This window comes from Cnephaeus nilssonii (genome assembly GCF_951640355.1).
Source record: "Cnephaeus nilssonii genome assembly, chromosome: 3".
Lineage (NCBI taxonomy): Eukaryota > Metazoa > Chordata > Mammalia > Chiroptera > Vespertilionidae > Cnephaeus > Cnephaeus nilssonii.
Genome location: NC_137074.1, coordinates 50504315 through 50521863, shown reverse-complemented (window position 1 = coordinate 50521863; position 17549 = coordinate 50504315). Strand labels below are relative to the sequence as shown.

The 17549-nt window shown below is 45.0% G+C and overlaps 1 long non-coding RNA gene across 4 annotated transcripts in view; it reads left to right on the top strand.

Annotated features, from left to right (window-relative positions):
• Positions 1-7127, top strand: part of LOC307096279 — a 56295-nt gene extending 49168 nt beyond the window's left edge. For 2 of the 4 annotated variants that reach the window (XR_013813249.1, XR_013813250.1), the window contains 2 exons: positions 4354-4536; positions 4708-7127. This is a non-coding gene — a long non-coding RNA (uncharacterized lncRNA). The remainder of the gene's footprint in view (positions 1-4353; positions 4537-4707) is intronic. The other 2 variants (XR_013813251.1, XR_013813252.1) reach the window with 1 other exon arrangement.
• The last annotated feature ends 10422 nt before the right edge of the window (positions 7128-17549 follow it).

Genomic DNA, 17549 nt, shown 5'->3' with positions numbered 1-17549 from the left:
AATGTAGGGCTGTGATGGGCAGAGACCAGGAAATCAGGCGGGAAAGGCTGACTGAGGCCTGGCAATGAGGAGCCTTGGATGCCAGACTAAGGGACAAAGGGTCAGCACAGCTACCCAGAGAGCTTATTGAATATCAAGTTCCCTGAGCACCTGCCCTGGGATGGGGTCCAGGAACTGGAGTTTAGCAAGAGTGATCTCCTTAGCTGGTGCTGCTTAAGAAACCTTTTCTTGTTTTTTTTAAACTGGGACTTGATTTGACTCATTTGCAAAAGCCATAATTCTTCATGCTCCCAGTTCTCCTTTATGCAAAGTCAGCAAAGGCAAAGCCGGAGACGGGGCTGAGGGCGATGGGGGAGAAAGCACGTGGCCCAGGATTGAAGGACTGCTCTGGGGACCTCTGAGAAGCCAGCCTTTCCCAGGGGAGGCAAAGCAGTGGCCAAGTTTGCATTCTCAACTTGCCTTCTTATACCCATAAGTCATTGTGGGCCCTTGGGTGATTCTTGCCTCCTCTCTGAGCTGCAACTTCCTCCTCTGTTTAAAAAAAAAAAAAAAAGTCTAGAGAGCTGAGTTGGGTAAACTCTAAAGTCCCTTCCAGCTCCAAGTTTATCTGTTTATCAAACAGCCTAATCTTTGCAAAAGCACTTGCGAAGGCTACAGCCTGGAGACAGTCTTTGCAAACTTTGCTGTCAGACTCAAGGCTTTGGGGTTATGCAAAGGGCACCAAATACCCCTGCCATCAAGATAAGAGCCTTTCTCCCTGGCGGCTCACGTGCACCTCTGCAGGCTCGATCCTTGTCTGATTTAACCCTTATCTCGCTGCAGCATTTGGTGGGGCGGACATGGAAGCAGCTAGACGCTGTCAGTCACCCGGCCGACCTCCTGGCGATGGGATAGTGCTTGACGCTTCTGTGACTGAAGGAAATGAATTGGATTTTGTGCCCTCCGATTGGAAGCCTGGTGATTCTGTGGTGTGGAAGCAAAGAAATGAAGTGCCTTTGATTTTGGATAAACCACTTATGCACTCCTGGCTTCAGTTTCTTCATCTCAAAGATTTTTGGTTCCCTGGAGGATATTTTTCATCTTTATTGCTATCAAAATCTGTCTTTAGATTTGATAATTTGACATTCTGATGGCATAACTTTTACTAAATCCCTTTTCGTTCCCTCACCATATTGTAGAATGGCCTGACTTTTTAGAATTAGATAAAAAAATAATAGCTCATCCTAAACAAAGCTGCCTTTCTTCTCTACTGAAGACATCTTTACATTCTGAGGCAAATAGTGGTAATAGTGACCTCATGAAGGGCCTCTCTCCCAGTGGTTCACAAACACCTCAGCACACACACAGTCCGAGCTCCCTGGCTTGTCTGATCTAACCTTCATCACCTCATTAAGTTCTAAATGTTGTGTGTTCGTGTAATTTCCATCTAAAGATTCCCAATGATCTACTGATATGTTTTCTAAAGAAAGAGAGGGGAAATGATAAGTCTATGATCACCTGCTAATTTATTTTCTCATTTCCAGATCCAAGGGGAAAATCATTGGTGATGTGAAAATGTGAAATCTTAGGGGGTGGTGGGAGAAGGGGAGTGTGTGGTCAGTAGCTCCTGACATCATGATTGACTAACCGAGAAAAGCTAAAGGATCACATTTTTATGAAAAAGGCTGAAGGAGGTACGCTGGGTAGGAGTTAGTTCTTGAACTCAGATCGCTCCTGCCCGGCTGGTCTCCTGCCTCCTGCACCGCTGGCTCAGGCACCAGGATGCCTTACACTGTTGTTTCCCCTGGAGGCCTCCTGTGGAGCCTCCTTCCCCCATGACCTGTGGAAAGCATTGGTCTTCCCACAGAACAGCCAGCTTTACCTTCCTTCTCCATAGCTACTTGCTCTCTGGGCTTCTGAGCCTGTGGTCTGGGCTGGGGGCTCTTGGGAGACACTCCCACCCAACCCCCAGCCCCCACTACCATGAAGCAGAGTCTCAGAGGGCATTGCTGAGTCAGGTCCTGAACACACCTTCCAGTTCTTCTGCTTACGATGCACTTTGTCCTCAACAGACTCACCCTCCACATGCCAGCCCAAGGGAGGCTCCCTGAAATCCCCCTCCACTGCTGAGGCCCACAGAGGTGGGGCGGGAGGCTGCCTGCCAGAAGTGGCTGAGAAGCTGGGTGGCTGAAAAGCTGGGCAACTTGAAGTAGTCTCATCCAAGTGTCAACGTGCAGTTTCTGTTTGACTGCAGTAAAAGCTCTGGTGACAAATATTTATTGAGGCCTCCTTGAGTATGCTCCACAGCATAAAGAGCAGAAAGAAATGTGGTTTGTCCTAGGGCAGTCGAGGGCTACTGTGGTAGACACACAGGCCGACAGCCATGGGTGCCTTCTCTACTGCGAGCCTGGAGGTTTGCTTACCAGTGGCCCAAGACTCCCAAGACAAGGTAGTGGGGAGGGGGAGAGGGAGGCAGAGGCCAGCCTGAGGATATTGGAAAGCAAGGGGCTACTCCTGCCCTGCCCACAGACCAGCTCCTCCAGGGCATAGAATTCTCAGGGGAGTCTGTCCTCTGGGCCCAGGCCTTTGCTTCCAGCTTCCACCATGGACCTTCACACAGCAATGAGTGAGCACTGGCTTGCCCTTTTTGCTGGCCTCATTTCTCTTAAACCAGACCAAAGTCTGGGCCCTCTTGACTGACTATTTCTTCTGCTTTGCATATCCCCTGATGATCTGTTTTATTTCGTTTTGTTTTGTTTTTTTCTCAATATCTCCTATTCTCTCTGCACTAAACCTCACCTCTTGCTCCACCTAAAGATTCCCAATGATCTACTGATATGTTTTCTAGAACCAACCCCTAGGTCCTATCCCTCCCTCCCAGGTACCCTGTTGCCCTCTTCTTTAGGCCACATCGGGCTTTTGGCAGCCCAGCAAACTATTTTCTCCAGAAGTCCACCTGTACACTGACCAGCTGTTACTTCTTCAGGTCTGACCAGCCCCTGCCTGGGGATGTTCTGGCCATGGCCACAAAGTTTCAGGAGATCCTCACGACATCCTTTGGTTATTGCAACAGCTTCCTAACAGGACTAGCCCTCTAGGCTCACCATCCTCCATTCCATTAACAATGAAGAGGGTTGATGACTAGGATTGCTTAACCTGGAGAAGGATGATCTTTTGTGGTTGGAAGAAGGTGACCAGTTGGCTGAAGTGCTTCTGTGTGACTGAGGGGTTGCACTTGTTCTCTAGGACCCCAGTGAGCGTCGGGGAACTAGGGCTGAGGGATGGAAGCACCAGGAGGCCAAGCCTGCCTCCATAGTAGGAAAACATCCTCATAGAGCTCTCCACAAATGGGAGGTGCTGCCTTGTACCTCAGTAAGTAGTGAATGTACCTAACAGGCTCAGTGGACAGTCAATCACTGGAGAGATTGGGAGAATTTTAAAGGCCCTTTTTGACTCAGTTGCCTATTGCTACATAATAAACCATCCCACTTAATTGTTTAAGACAACAGGAATTCATTATTTCTCATGATTCTATGGGTTGGCTGACATCGCTGGGCAGTTCTGCTGATCTTGCCCTGAGTTAATCATGTGACTGAGGTCATTTGACAGCTCCACAGGAACTGGAGGATCTAAGATGCCTCACTGACATCCAAGGGCTGCAGTGCTGGCTGTCAGCTGGGCCTCCTCTCTGTGTCATCTCTTACCATTCAGTCATCTAGCCCAGGTTTTCATACACGATGTGGGGAATGTTGCAAGAAAACAGAAGAAGCTACAAGCCTGGGAAATAGAGCACATACTTTATTGCTTCTGCCACATTCTATTGGTCAAAACAAGGCCATCCCAAGTTCAAGGAGATGAGAGAATAGACATCAAAATAGATATTTGATGGAAGGAACTTCAATGTATTTGTGATCATACTTAATTTAACACATTTCCTGAATTATCTCTGATTTTGAATATTCTGGGTTATCCCTTAAATTCCATTAGCCCTTGGTAAGGTCATGTGGTACATCTTTATACCTGTGAAGAAGGACTCTCTTTGGACACTGGCTGCCTACTAATATCCATCCCCGATTTTTTTGGGGGCGGGGGTGCCTACACCATCTCTACACAGCCTCATGCTTTAGGGGAAACTGGCCTCATAGCTGCTTTGCTAGCAGGCTGATGAGCCTAATGAATCACTAACTGGCCTGGCAATCCAGGTCTACACTAGTGAGGGCATTGTCCTGCCCACAGAGATTGGCCAGGAAAGGCATGTAACCTAATGCAGGCCAAAAAGACATGGGGGGAAGTTTTCTAGGAACTTCTGGGAAAGATTTCCTCTTTATTAAGAAAGAACTACTGGAAAAGATAGTTTCTCTTCTTCCATTGTAGACAGAAGTGAGGCCTGGCCACTATCTTGTTACCAAACTAAGGATGCAGCCATCACAGAAAGGAGGCAAAGCCTAGAGAACTGCAGAGAAGGGGAGTGGGCATCCAGGTCATCACATACCTGATCACTGGCCTCTACCTCTGGGCTTGTTTCAGGTCCACGAACCAACAACTCCTCTTTACTGGGTAAGCCAGCTTGAGTGGAATTTTCTGTTTCTTGCAGTTGGATATGTCATAATTGACCCGGGACCTGAAATTGTTACATGACAAATCTAGTCACTCTATAGGTGGGTTACAAATCAGATATTAGCTTTTAAAGAGATTAATAGCTAATGTATCTTTATTTTACTTTTCTAGAAAGCGACAAAACAGAAGATTCGTTATGTCGGAACAGAACTAGAAATACCCTTGGACATCACCTGTTCAACCACCTCTCTCAACAGATAGAGGAACTGAGGCCCAGATATTTCAGCAGAAACAGGACTCAGGTGTCCTGACTGCCAGGCCAACATGCTCACCATGACTCTCCACGTGCCCACCTGCCCTTCACAACAGTGCAGTCACTCATGTGCTCAGAAGCACAGGGAACACCATGCTATGTATACTTTGTTAACCTCTAAACAAACTGCTATGGAAATCTGCTTGGCAGTTTCTTAAAAATCAAACATGCCTCTACCCTAGGACCCACCAGTTTCACTCCTGGGCATTTACTCTAAAGGAATTAAATCATGTCCACACAATGACTCCAGCAGGAATGTTCATAGCAATTTATATTCCTAATAGCTAAAAACTGTATACATCCCAGATGCCCAATAACAGGCAAATGAATAAACAACACATTATGGTATTGTAGTATATCCATACAATGGAATACTACTCAGAAAGAAAAAAAAGGAGAATCTCAAAAGCATAGTGAGTGAAGGAAGTGAGACACAAAAAAGGACACCTAGTATGATTCTGTTTATATAAAGTTCTACAACAGCAAATCTAATCTGCTAATGACAGAAATAAAATCAGCAGTTGCTTTGTGTTGTGTGTACTAGAGTATATGGAGGGGCATTGACTAGGAAGGGGCATGAGAGAAATGTTGGGGGTGATAGGAATGTTCTGTGTCTTGATGGGGGTACAGGGCACATGGGTGTATTCATTTGTCAAGCGCAGTGTCCTGGAATCCAGAACTTGGGAGCATGGCTGTCTGTTCCCACTTGTGCTATTGGCTGGGGTCAGCCAGCTTCCCGTATTCTCTGCCAGTGCCTTGCTGTCGGGCTGGGCACAACCACAGCTGCCGTAATAGCAGGTTGGGAGAGCCATTTCCTCTCGGCCCTGCAACCACATCACAGGGCCAGCCATACCCTCTGGCCGGCTTCCCCTGCCACTGACTGCCTCATGGAACCCACCCAAGAACCTTCCCTTTCCTCACCCTCAGGTACCCTTCGGGAACCTTCCTGAACCCAGGCTGCACTTGACATTACTCGAGCCCCATTGGGTAATTAACTCTGGTTTTCTGACATTCCAGGGCTGCTCAGAATTCTGAGCCATTGCCGCAATTCTTTCTTTAACTTTTTTTTTTTGAAACCACCATTTGTATTTTCTTCATATTTCCTTGCTAAGTGTCAAATCAGGGTCTCTCCAGATACCAACATCTGGTACTAAATTGCAAGTCTGGATAACCTTCCAAAACGATGTTTTCTAAAAGCCAGGGAACTTCTTTTGCTCACATTATTCATCTGTTCAAAACATTCTCTCAGTGATTTCTCTACTAAAATATATCTTTCAACATGTCAAGCTCTATTCTATTTAAGATAGGCCTACTACTGGCATCGGGCCCTACGCTGCCTGGAGAACATGGGGTCTGTTGTTTTGTTGTTCTCTCTTACTTTTCTTTTTTGAAAAATCAATAAATTACAAGTAAAGCCTTCATGAAAAACTATTGACTGGATAAATGAGCTTAGCTTTTCCCTTATTATGATGTTTATATTTTCACTGCAAAATGAAATCTCTAAGACCAGACATATGGCACCCAGATGAAGTCTGGTTGTCTGAATCTGGGGCTAGAGGTGGTTTTAGATATTTCACACATGCAGTGCGTGTCTCCCAGCTGGGAATATGTGCCTGGGATGGGGAGGATCCCAATCCCAAGCTTGATTCCCTTTGCTTCTCCTATAATTGTAGAAGTTGCCATTCCTTTTCTGTAGGAGGTGAGGATGCCGTGCACACACCTAGCCTGGAGTGTAAAGGAAAGCATGTGGTGGAGAGACAGGAGACCTGTTTCTGGTCCCAGTGTTACCACTAACTCATAGATGGGTCACTACCCTCCTCTAGACCTTCTGCCAACTTGGGCCTTAGAACGGATCACCTGGTTTCAACCTCAATGTCTTTTATGGGCCACGTGAAGGGAGGTGGGGTGCTGGTGGGAGAAGGGGGAAGAAATGTCTCAGGGAGTGGGTTCCTGGCCACCTCTTACTTCTACTTCAACCAGAGTCAGTTCTCTTTGATTTGGTTTATATCTTGGGTTTCCACGTAAACCCGGGCAAAACAGCAACAATAACAACCACCACCTCCTTTCGGACCATGTCCAGTACTAGGTGATCGAAGTGGCCCTTCCAGGCTGACCTGGGAGGATTCCTTGTTCCTTTTTAGAGCTGAGCCATAGGCGATAATCCACCCCACGGCCAGTGACACTCAGAAGGGACTCCATCACCAACACTCAGACCAGTCATGGAGGAATCACGTGTTCGGTGCTAATTTGGCATGTACTCTCTCTGATAAGTGCTTCTTCCTTCCTTCCTCCCTCCCTCCCTCCCTCCCTCCCTCCCTCCCTCCCTCCCTCCCTCCCTTCCTCCCTCCCTCTCTCCCTTCCTTCCTTCCTTCCTTCCTTCCTTCCTTCCTTCCTTCCTTCCTTCCTTCCTTCCTTCCTTCCTTCCCTTTCCATCTTTCATCCTGAATACTCCCTGCTGTTTCGACTGCATGCTATAGGCCTTCCAGTGGCTATAAATCCACTTCACACTTTGAGCTGTTTCAAAGTGAATTTGGAAGGTGATTGTGCCTAGCCTTCTGTCTAGACACAACTTCAGTGTGCAGATGGGGGTTGGGCCTGCCTGGGATCCTCACATGAGCCCACCAGGCCCATCTGTGGCTTCATAAATCTACGGGGAACCTGATTCGACTGCCCACGGGAGGGTTTTCAAGCCTCCAAGGCTGTCAGCTGTTTGGAACGGCCTTCTGCCAGGCATGTGAAGTCCTGAATCAGCAAAAATTGGGTACCTTTAGAAGAGACTGGGAGAAATGTAAATTTAAAAACACAGCACCAGCCCAGCACAAAACAAATGTTGAACAAAAGGTTAATTCTACGGATAAACAGCTCTAGGTGGCGCTTGACTGGGAGTCTGGTTCCCATTTCGTTATGCCCTTCTGCCAGATGTACCCCTTTATTGATACATCCTGCTGAAGCTGAGATGAAACGCAAAACTAGAAAGCTGCAAGGAGTGCTGGCAACATGACGCGGCAACGTGCAGGGGCAGAGAAATCTCTGAACGTGGCCTACGTGGGGCTGCGCGTTCCCAGAGAGAGCCGCCAGGACAGGGGCCCCTGTGTACGCTGTTTATGCCTCATGAGATTTTTTAAAAAAATGAAAAAATGGAAGAAGAGGGAGGGTCACCTGATTCTGCATCCTTTATGTGTATTGGTGTCATTTAAGAGATGGACATGAAGCTCATTCTCTGTGTTTCCTTGGTCTGGGAATTCCAGGCTCCGTCTCTCCCGCATCTTCCTTTGTACAAAGTGCTCTCCCAGTTCCTTCAATCATTCACCCTGAGAACTGCATCGAGAACCTCCCATGAGCCAAGTATTGGCTGTGTCCTATTTTAGTTAATGACATCACCCTTTGTGTTGCTTTAGGACAGGGGAGGGGATCCTTTCTTCTGCCAAGGGCCATTGGGAAATGTATAACATCATTCGCAGGCCTTACAAAATTATCACTTTAAAAATTAGCCTGCTCTATTTGGTCAAACATTTAATCAACTCACCCCTAATGCCTTGGTAGGGCCAGACCAAATGATTGCGCGGGCCTCACACGGCCCTCGGGCCAGACGTTCGCCACCCCTGCTTTAGCGCAAGGACCATGCTTATTTATATTTGTATATTGCATAAGTTATTAAATATATGTTCATGGAGCGAGTCAGAGAGAGAACTCCATATGTCAGTTTCCTTCCCCTCGGTCCCAGGATGCCCGCTCTTGTCTGATCCCGTGCGAACGCTGGAAGGTGAAGTGGTGGCCCGGCCGCTTCCTGCTTGCAGGCCGAGAGAACAAAGGCCGCCTGCGCCGGAGGTGTCCTCCATCATGTGGAAAACTGTGTCCAATCTCATTGTGGGAAGCAGCAGGTAGCTGTGAAAGGCGGCTCAGGCCCCCATTGTGATGGCCGTGGCTGCAGGTGAAAGGTCACTTCTCAGGCAAGACTCTGACCCTTAACTTTTTTGTTGAGAGTGTCACAAGGTAAATTAATCAGATTTATAGCATTAAGCTCTGCCAATTTCTTTATCCTCTCGGCTCTTTTTCTCCAGCAAAACTCTCTCTCCTAAGGGGGGAAAAAAAAACCCTCCTTTTTGATGAAAGGAAAAAGTGCTTTTTGTTTCTACCTCACAGTTTTCACTAAAAAGTGAAAATAGTTGGCCACAGATAGATAAAGCCCAGAGGCCAGGGCAGCCTCTTCTTCCTGGAAGAGCTGAACGAGGTTCTTGCACGATGACGTGAACTTTCCTGGCTCTTAATCAGATGTCCCCTGGCGTGGGGACAATGAGGAGGGCAGGATTTGCTGGTGGTGAGAGGCGTCTTGATTTCTGGGCAGAGCCCTCTCCGTTGACCAGAGCAACTCAGCAAAGCCCATTAGGGACACGTCACCATGAGCTTATGTCTCATCTGGACCCGGCCCAGGGCAGTACTGGTACCAGAGCAGTATTTCGGAGTGGCAGGTAGTTTGGAAGTGTATGGGCAGAGAACCCGTAGTCCCAAAGCCAGAGGCTTGAAGCTGCCTCCCAGCAGGAGTGGGAGGGAGGCTGCTGCTGCTGCAGGTGCTTTTCAGGCAGCCTTGCAGGAGAGCACCAATTTCCTGCTGCTAGAAATTTGTCTGCAAATTTTTTCTCATTCAGAAGTGACGGGATCCAGGAGACACTGGCTAGATATGATAACTTGATTAAGGCTTGCCCAGGAGACCCAGATGCCTGGGAATTGGCTGGAAGAGAGCATGCTCCCTCTCTAACCTTTCGCCAGGAGAGAACTGACAGGTTGCAGCTGGTAGATTTCTCCACCCTTAGCTGGGAGGGGCCAATGTTTTAGACTCAGAGCCCTCTGAATACTGCAGTTGTGTTTTCGATACAGCTCCTTTGCAGATAAAGAAAAGTCAGCTAACAAAGCATCCTGTCACCGCATTTATTTGCAGCATAAAATAAGAATTGGATCATATTGACTCAACCAGTATTTAGTGAGCACCTACTATGTGCTAAGCCCTGTCTTAGACAATGGAGGTATAGGAGTGAATGCTTTCATGGAGCTTATCGTCTAATTGGGGAAAACTGACAGTAAATACTTACATAAATTCCCCGTATGTCGGGGTTTAAAATGCGATAAAGAACAACCAAGCAGGGTCAGAAGATAAAGAAGGATGATGGGGGTGGGGTGGTACTTTGGATACACAGAGTGGGTAGGGACATCCTCTTTGGGAAGATGACATAGGCTAGAGGCCTGAATGAAGGGAGAACATAAGCCACATTGATAACTGTGGCAGAGCCCCCTGAAAGAGGGTTTAGGTCCTGAGGTGGGAGTATGCTTGATATGTCCAAGGAATATTCTTTTACAATAAAGTCTCACTTATAAATGCAAAAAACAACCCATTTAATGATTGTAATAATAGTGGTAGGACTTTTGGGACACTGCTGTTATGAGGATTAAATAAAATAATGCTTATCACACATAGCACAGCGTCTTTGAATAGTAATAATTTAATAAAAGTTAACTACTTTTATAGTTATTGTTTATTTGGCATTTGATAGTCACAATAATCCTATAAGGTTAGTGGGTAAGAGCTATTAACACCATCCTATAAATGAAGACTCTGAAGTCCACAGAAGGGAAGTGATTTGCCCAAGGTCACACTCCAAGTTAGTGGCAGGTGGAAACAGCCTGAGTCATAAGGGCTGATGCAAAGTCACCCAGGAGAACCGTTGGTTAGTATTAGACTTTGCTTGAGCAGGAAATAAACTTTTATTTCATTAAACCACTGAGATTTGGGGGCTATATGTTCCAGCAGCTAGCATTACTTAACCTGACTAATACAATGGGCTGTGAGAGGGTAGAGACCAGGACTGAGGCCCTCAAATAGAACTCATGGATTTTGGAGGAGAAACTATGTCACCCAAAGAGAAGGTAGTAGAACATACTATGAAGTTTTGTCTCTTGGGACTCATTTAGACAAGGTGCTTCACAGGTTATTTTGATATTTCATCGGTGGACATGGCTTTTTAAAAACTGCATCTGTTTCTTAAAATACTGCTAAATCTTATTGTTTAGAAAACAGAGGATTGTATTTGGGAATGGGTGGAGAGAGAGAGAGAGTAACCAGAGCTAGAGGAAAGATGAAGTGTAGAATAAATAAATACAATATTGCCATATAGGGTGTCTACTTCTCTAATAAAACCCATGTATCCTTCAAAGCCCTGTTTGAATGCCACTTCCTCCAGGAAGCCTTGTCCAGCATTTGTTGCCCTGCACTTCCACAAAAGATTCCTGTTGACTAGTAGTCATTTGGCCTCTGTTCTACTTGTACATATATGTACATACATAGCTCCTGCATGAGACAGCGTGCTTCCCAAGGTCAGGCCTGTGACCTTATAGCTCTCAAAAAAGTTCAGGGGCAGGATTCCATTTGAAGAGGGATGCAATAAAGCACTTTAAAAAAATTTTTTTTAAAGGTGATTTTAAATGGTTGGGCAAGTATTCTGAGAACATTTTCTTTGTAACAGGTTAATACCACTGCTCACAAACATGCAACCTCACATGCACACGTCCCCCAGTGGGCCCCTCATTTCCATGGGCAGGATTGTGATGGTGTATTTTGCTGTTGCCTTTATGTTGATATTCAAACTCCTCTTCCCCCCTCACCCGCATCAATTATTGAATGCCTTTTAAAAGAAAAAAACTAACCCAGCAGATGTGTGTGAGCTGTTTGATCTTGAGACTGAATAGGAACGAAAGTATCTGAGACTCAGATTATGGTGCAGAGAGGGAAAAAAATCTGAACAGGAGCTCTGTGAAGGAGAGAGTTTAGCTTTGATCTTCTATTGAATTTTGCTAGTGGGGTGTGTGTTTATATCTATTTCTATTTATCTTTTTAGCTCTAAAATTCTGTGCTGCCGTGTCTGTCTTTTATAACACCCAGAAGAGTTTCATCTGGTTCTGTGCCATGTGATTTAAAGTAAGAATTTAATTTCTCTGGGAAATGAGGAGAGGACTGTAGCTTAATTTATGGATACCTTTTCCTTTAAGGGATTCTAAAATAATTGGTCCACTTTCTCTCAAACCAAATGGAAAAGAGGCCTATTAAAAAGCAGAGAGGCCGTGCTTCCCGACGAGGAGGTCTGACTTTATCGCTTAATTCCCAATTTGCACATCTTCTGCACTAAAGAAAACCCAACCTTGGAAAGTAGTCTGACCTTTGTCATCTAGAAGGAGGGAATTAAAGCACACTTGTTTATAGTTAAATCTTATTTCAAAATTCCCCATGAATGGGGCCTCTTCTTTAAAAAAAACAAAACAAACAAACACAAAAATACCAATCATTTTAAAAGTTAAGATAACTTGAGAAATTTTAAAAGGCACCTGCCCTGATATGCTGATAATATCATATAATGATACTGGTGTGATATACAGAAGGTTTTTAGTTGTCCTCGAACTTTGTGGATTTTTAATGACTTTCTTGGTGTAATGTGTTCATTTATATTCTCACTATTGACTTTTTCTCTTGGTTTGAGAACTGCTGAAATGCTTATTATAACTTTCCTTTCCTGGCATGCATTCTTCAGTTAATGTATTCATTCATTCAACCAATATTTATTGAGCCTACTAAGTGCCAGACACTTTGCTTATACACTTCTAATCTGTGGTGGGTATTCAAAAGACAGATGTTTATCTGCACCTCAAGGCATAAGCCTGCAAGAGTTCCTAAATTAGACACGAAGAATCCTCCTATGCTGCTATTCTTAGAATTTGTTTTATTTAGCATTTTCCAAGGTTTTTATTCAAAGCCAGCCAAATATAAAGCCCTACGCTAAGCCCTGGCATGAGCAGGCAGATGGGTCATGCATGACTGTTTTCTACATGGCTTGGGGGTGGGGCTGGGGAGGGACAGCAGAAGGACCACTAAGGGAGCAAATAGGTATGGGTGGATGGAGTAGGGGGAACACTCAGAGAAGGGGGATCCCTTTGGCATGGGCTGAGGTGGAACTTGTCAGCTTCCCAATAATCAAATTGGAATGTCAGTGCTCTGGTGTGGAAGGAGATGCGATTCAAATGCTGTCTAAGGGTTGTGATCGTTGTTCGGGAATCCTTCCCTGCTGGGCCAGGAGGGGAGGTCGCACTCAGGAGAACACCTGTTGCCTAGAATTTAGGCTGCGCTTCTTTGGGTTGTGGATCACAACATTCTAGAAAATTCCAGAGAGACTACCTCACTTCTCCGCTAAATGAAGGCCTTATTAGAGGCAAAAATATGATTGATATTTCCCACTCCACCCCCGAAAAACTTGCTACAGCCTTACATCTTTTGTTGTTCTCTGTTGCACCTCCTCTCCCCCATTCCCTGAAATGATTTCAGAACTTCAAGTGTTGGTTCCCACTGACTTTGTGACAGGGTAGGGTGGTCTCAGGGAATAAATTGTCACCGTAGGTGCAGTTATATTGGTTGGCTCTCATAGACCCCATATCCCTTTACTTCATTGGGGTCCATGTGTAATAAACACTAAGCCCTTGGCTCTGCCTTATTTAGAATTGAAAACTGTTCACAATTTTTCTTAGAGAAATTTTAGATTTTTGTAGTGTTTTATGCCATTGTTGGTCAAGTGTATTTTAGGCATATAATTTCTGATGGGCTCCCTTTGGACTTGGCCGATGAAAATAAATTAGAATTTAAAATAGCCATATATGGTCCTAACCGGTTTGGCTCAGTGGATAGAGCATTGGCCTGTAGACTGAAGGGTCCCAGGTTCGATTCTGATCAAGGATATATACCTTGGTTGCAGGCATATCCCCAGTAGGAGGTGTGCAGGAGGTGGCTGATTGAAGTTTCTGTCTCATCGATGTTTCTAACTCTCTATGCCTCTCCCTTCCTCTCTATAAAAAATCAATAAAATATATTAAAATAAATAACTAAACAAATAAAATAGCCATATGTGTTTTATATTTCTAATCATATATATCTCTGTGAATGTTTAGGCATTAAACAATTATATACAGAATGCCTACTATGTACATCAACTACCTACTGTGTAAAAAGTAAACAAATACCACAGAAAGATGCAAGTTTTCCCCTATATTTATTTGTACAATAATGTATATGCATTCAGTACTATAAAAGCTTTATTTCTGATGGCATTGTATAGAAAATTTTGCTAGTAAGTTGAATAATAATAAAGACTTTGCTAACATAATATTTAGCATAGGCTTGGCAATTAAACAGGTCTGGCTCAAATACTGGCTTTGCCACATATTATCTGTGTGACCATGAGCAAGTCACCTAAACTCCTTCTTATAAAACAGAGATTTCAGGGCTGTTTTGTGGATTAAATGGGATATAACATTAAGTGATTGCTATTATGCCTGTCACATAATAGTTGATCATGAAGTGCTAGTGATTTTTCCACTTTTTTGTAAATTTTTCTAGTGTCTTTAATTGGGTTTCAAAAGCTGTGATCAGTTTTTATCTTATAATAGAAGTTTATATTTTCAACATTTCTCTTTAAAAATGTCAAGGTCTGTCAGGCCTTACACACTGACAGTGTGGGGATTGTCTCTACAACATGCTGGTAAGGTTGCCTCTTTCGGATTCTTGCTGTCACATGGCACACACCTGTAGCCCCAAAGTAACTGAGAGGCCTCCTTTTGTGGCCCCTGGCCACCCCAGCCCAGCACCACCCCATGTCATCCTGAGGGAGTGATGTCCTTTCTTATGGGATGCTCACATTACAGGTGTGTGTTGGAGAGGCCTGCACTCGCAGCAGAGTCTGTATTCTCTGTGGCCGTCTCTCACAGACACCTCTCTGAACCTCTGCCTCCCTCCCTCCCTCTCTCTCAGGAGCATGCGGTGCTTCTGCCCCTGCCAGCTTCTCAGAGCTGGGCTTCTTGAAGTCATTACCGAACTACACCTAATCATCAGAGTGTTGTCTGATTGTTGTCTAACAATCAGAGTGTTGTCTCCGCTCTGTTTTTCCTAGCTTTTGAACTTGCCCAGCCTCTCTAAGAAAACTTCCACATTTCCTTTCATCTCTCTTAAGGTTTACACATCTGGATGGCTCCTACTGATGTCCAGTCAAACCCAGCCAGCCTGGGGAGGCAGGGCGCATCCCCTGTCTTGCCTGTTGGCTCCACCCATTCATGTCTGGGAGTTGCACCTGATTTTGCTTTGAGGAACCATCCAGTACCCACTGTGTGTAGTCTTAGAGGGGCTCTGGGACCATTGGTCAAGCAGTTCTGCTTTCCTTTGGCCAAGGCTTGGCATGTGATTATAACTTGACCAATCAGATTCTCTCTTGGGAATTGGCGTTTTGGATGGAAAGCCACTGGAGTCACCTAATCCCTGCAGCAGCTTCCTATTCAGACCATCCACTGGTTCCTGCTACCAGGGGCCTGCCTGGGTTCCCCGTCATTCTGACGCTGATTCTTCTGATTCTATACGTGGTCCTGTATCCTCTACTAAATCTCTCTTGTGTTTAAAATAGTAAGATTTCACTTCCTTTGTTTGCAATCCAAGAATTCTAATTGATATAGTAGGTCAGTCCAAATATCTAAAGCTCAATTTATATTATACTTACTCTTAGCTGATCCACAGTGGAATTCTAAAAATCTTCTAAGTTTTGAAACAAAGGATTTAGCAAAGGAAAGGCTTTTTTTAAAATCACATGGCTAAAGGTAACTACAGATACTGCAAGTAAGCTCAAGAGAGGCTGGTGTATCTAAGCTTGTCTTTAAATCAGTGCTTCTCAAACTTAATGTGCATGAGAATCACCTGGAGAGCTTGTTGTTCAAAACATCAATTCTTTTTTTTTTTTTTTAATTCTCACCGAAGATATTTTTTTTCCATTGATTTTTTTACACAGAATGAATGGGAGGGAGAGGGGAGAGAGAGAGAAACAGGACACATGGTTTGGTTGCGGGTTTCATGCCCTAGACCAGGAATCTAACCTGCAACCTTTTGGTCCAAGGGCTGATGCTCTGACCACTGGGAAAAACCAGCCAGGGCCAAAACATCAAGTTCTTGGGAACTACACTCAGAGATTTTGACTTAGTGGGTCTGGAGTGGGACCAGAAATCAGACTTTTGAACAAGCTCCTGGTGACACTGCTGCTCTAAGGACCACCGTTGGAATAGCAAGTCCTTAAATATGATTTTTCCCCCAAGTAAGAGAGGCTTTGGAACACGGAAAGATTTCATCTGGCTTGTTAAAATTGAAAGACGGAAGACAAGATGAAACCTGCCCTTCCAGGTGAACTTTAGAGATGCCTGCTGCTCCCTGACCTCAGTAACAAACTGTGTCCCACTGAGCCTTGAGTAAGAGGAGACAATGGCAGGGTTGAAGGGTATGTTCAAGGGCAGAGTGTCTTCACCAGTCAGCCTGGCACCCGCCAGAGCCTCACCGGCTGCTGGGCAGAAGGTCCAAAGCTACTTCAGTGGAAAGTTAAAAACAACAACAACAACACACCAATAAGTAATTGCATAAGATTCAGAGGAAATGCATGACTGCCTCCTGGAACTACTCAGCAGTGATCACAGCTAGAGCTGGGACCTGGAGCTGAGCCCGCTCCTTACTGTGTCCTCACAGGCCCCCATTCCCACCTCAAACACCCTCCTCACTTTGCTCTTCCAAACCATTTTCTTACCTTGAAACCAGCTCTGAGCTTACCTCTCCCCAGGTCCCCTTCCCTGCCCTCTTCATTCTGCATTATTCCAACATTTGCATACTCAGCTTTAAAATGTTAAAAGTCCTGTTCTGATACTAATAACAGCCACTACTTCTCTGCTCCTTACTGCATTCCCGGAGCGTTGTTTATCTATCTCGTTTAATTCTCCCAACAACCTTATAAGGTAAGTGTTATTACCCTTGTTTATAGATGAGAAACAAAGTCAGAGGAGTAGTCTGCTTAAGATAAACTACTTAGGAAAAATTAGAGGCAGAAATTAAACCCTATTCTGTCTGACTCCAAAACCTATGTCCCAAACCACTCTGCCAGGCTAAACCAATACATGCTATATGTATGCGTTCGTGTGTGTGTGTGTGTTCCTGTACCTGTCATGGCATTTTGTTTCCCTTTCTTAATGGAAAACTCACCTAGGCAGGACAAGCTGCTCTGGGAGAATATCCTAGTGGTCCTCTTGACCTGGCTCACATTATATGTGAGCTTAGAGTCAGGTTTCTTTCCAGGGTAATCATTCAAGAGATATTGTTTACCACTGATGTATTCTCTGATGGCTGACATTTTTTAACATCGGCAAGAGTAGGCACATTACTGGAAAAGAGAAGCATATTTTCCTATTTACCAATTAGCTGTGTTTTCCATTCATGTCTATGAGACATATGAAAAGTCTGACTTCCAAAAGGAATAAAGAGTTCATTATTTGTCATCATCCACTGAGAATCTGTTTTGTGCATACCATGAGGCTGGGTCCTAGAAGGAGCCACAGAGGATCCTGATTTGAGAGGCCTTAGACATGGGGTGTGCTGGTACCCAGAGTTGGGGGAGGCAAGGGCCAGGAAGGGAGAGCAGGTAGGGAGGGGCCAGGCAGAACCTGGGCTGGAGGAAATGTCCTGATGGTGGTGCTGGTCCCAGGCTGGACTTCATCCTGAACTTAATGGTGTGTGGCAAACACAGGTGCTCATCTCAAAGGGGTATACAGTAGTAAGGGCCTTAAAGTCGGATGAATACCAACATTGCTAATACAG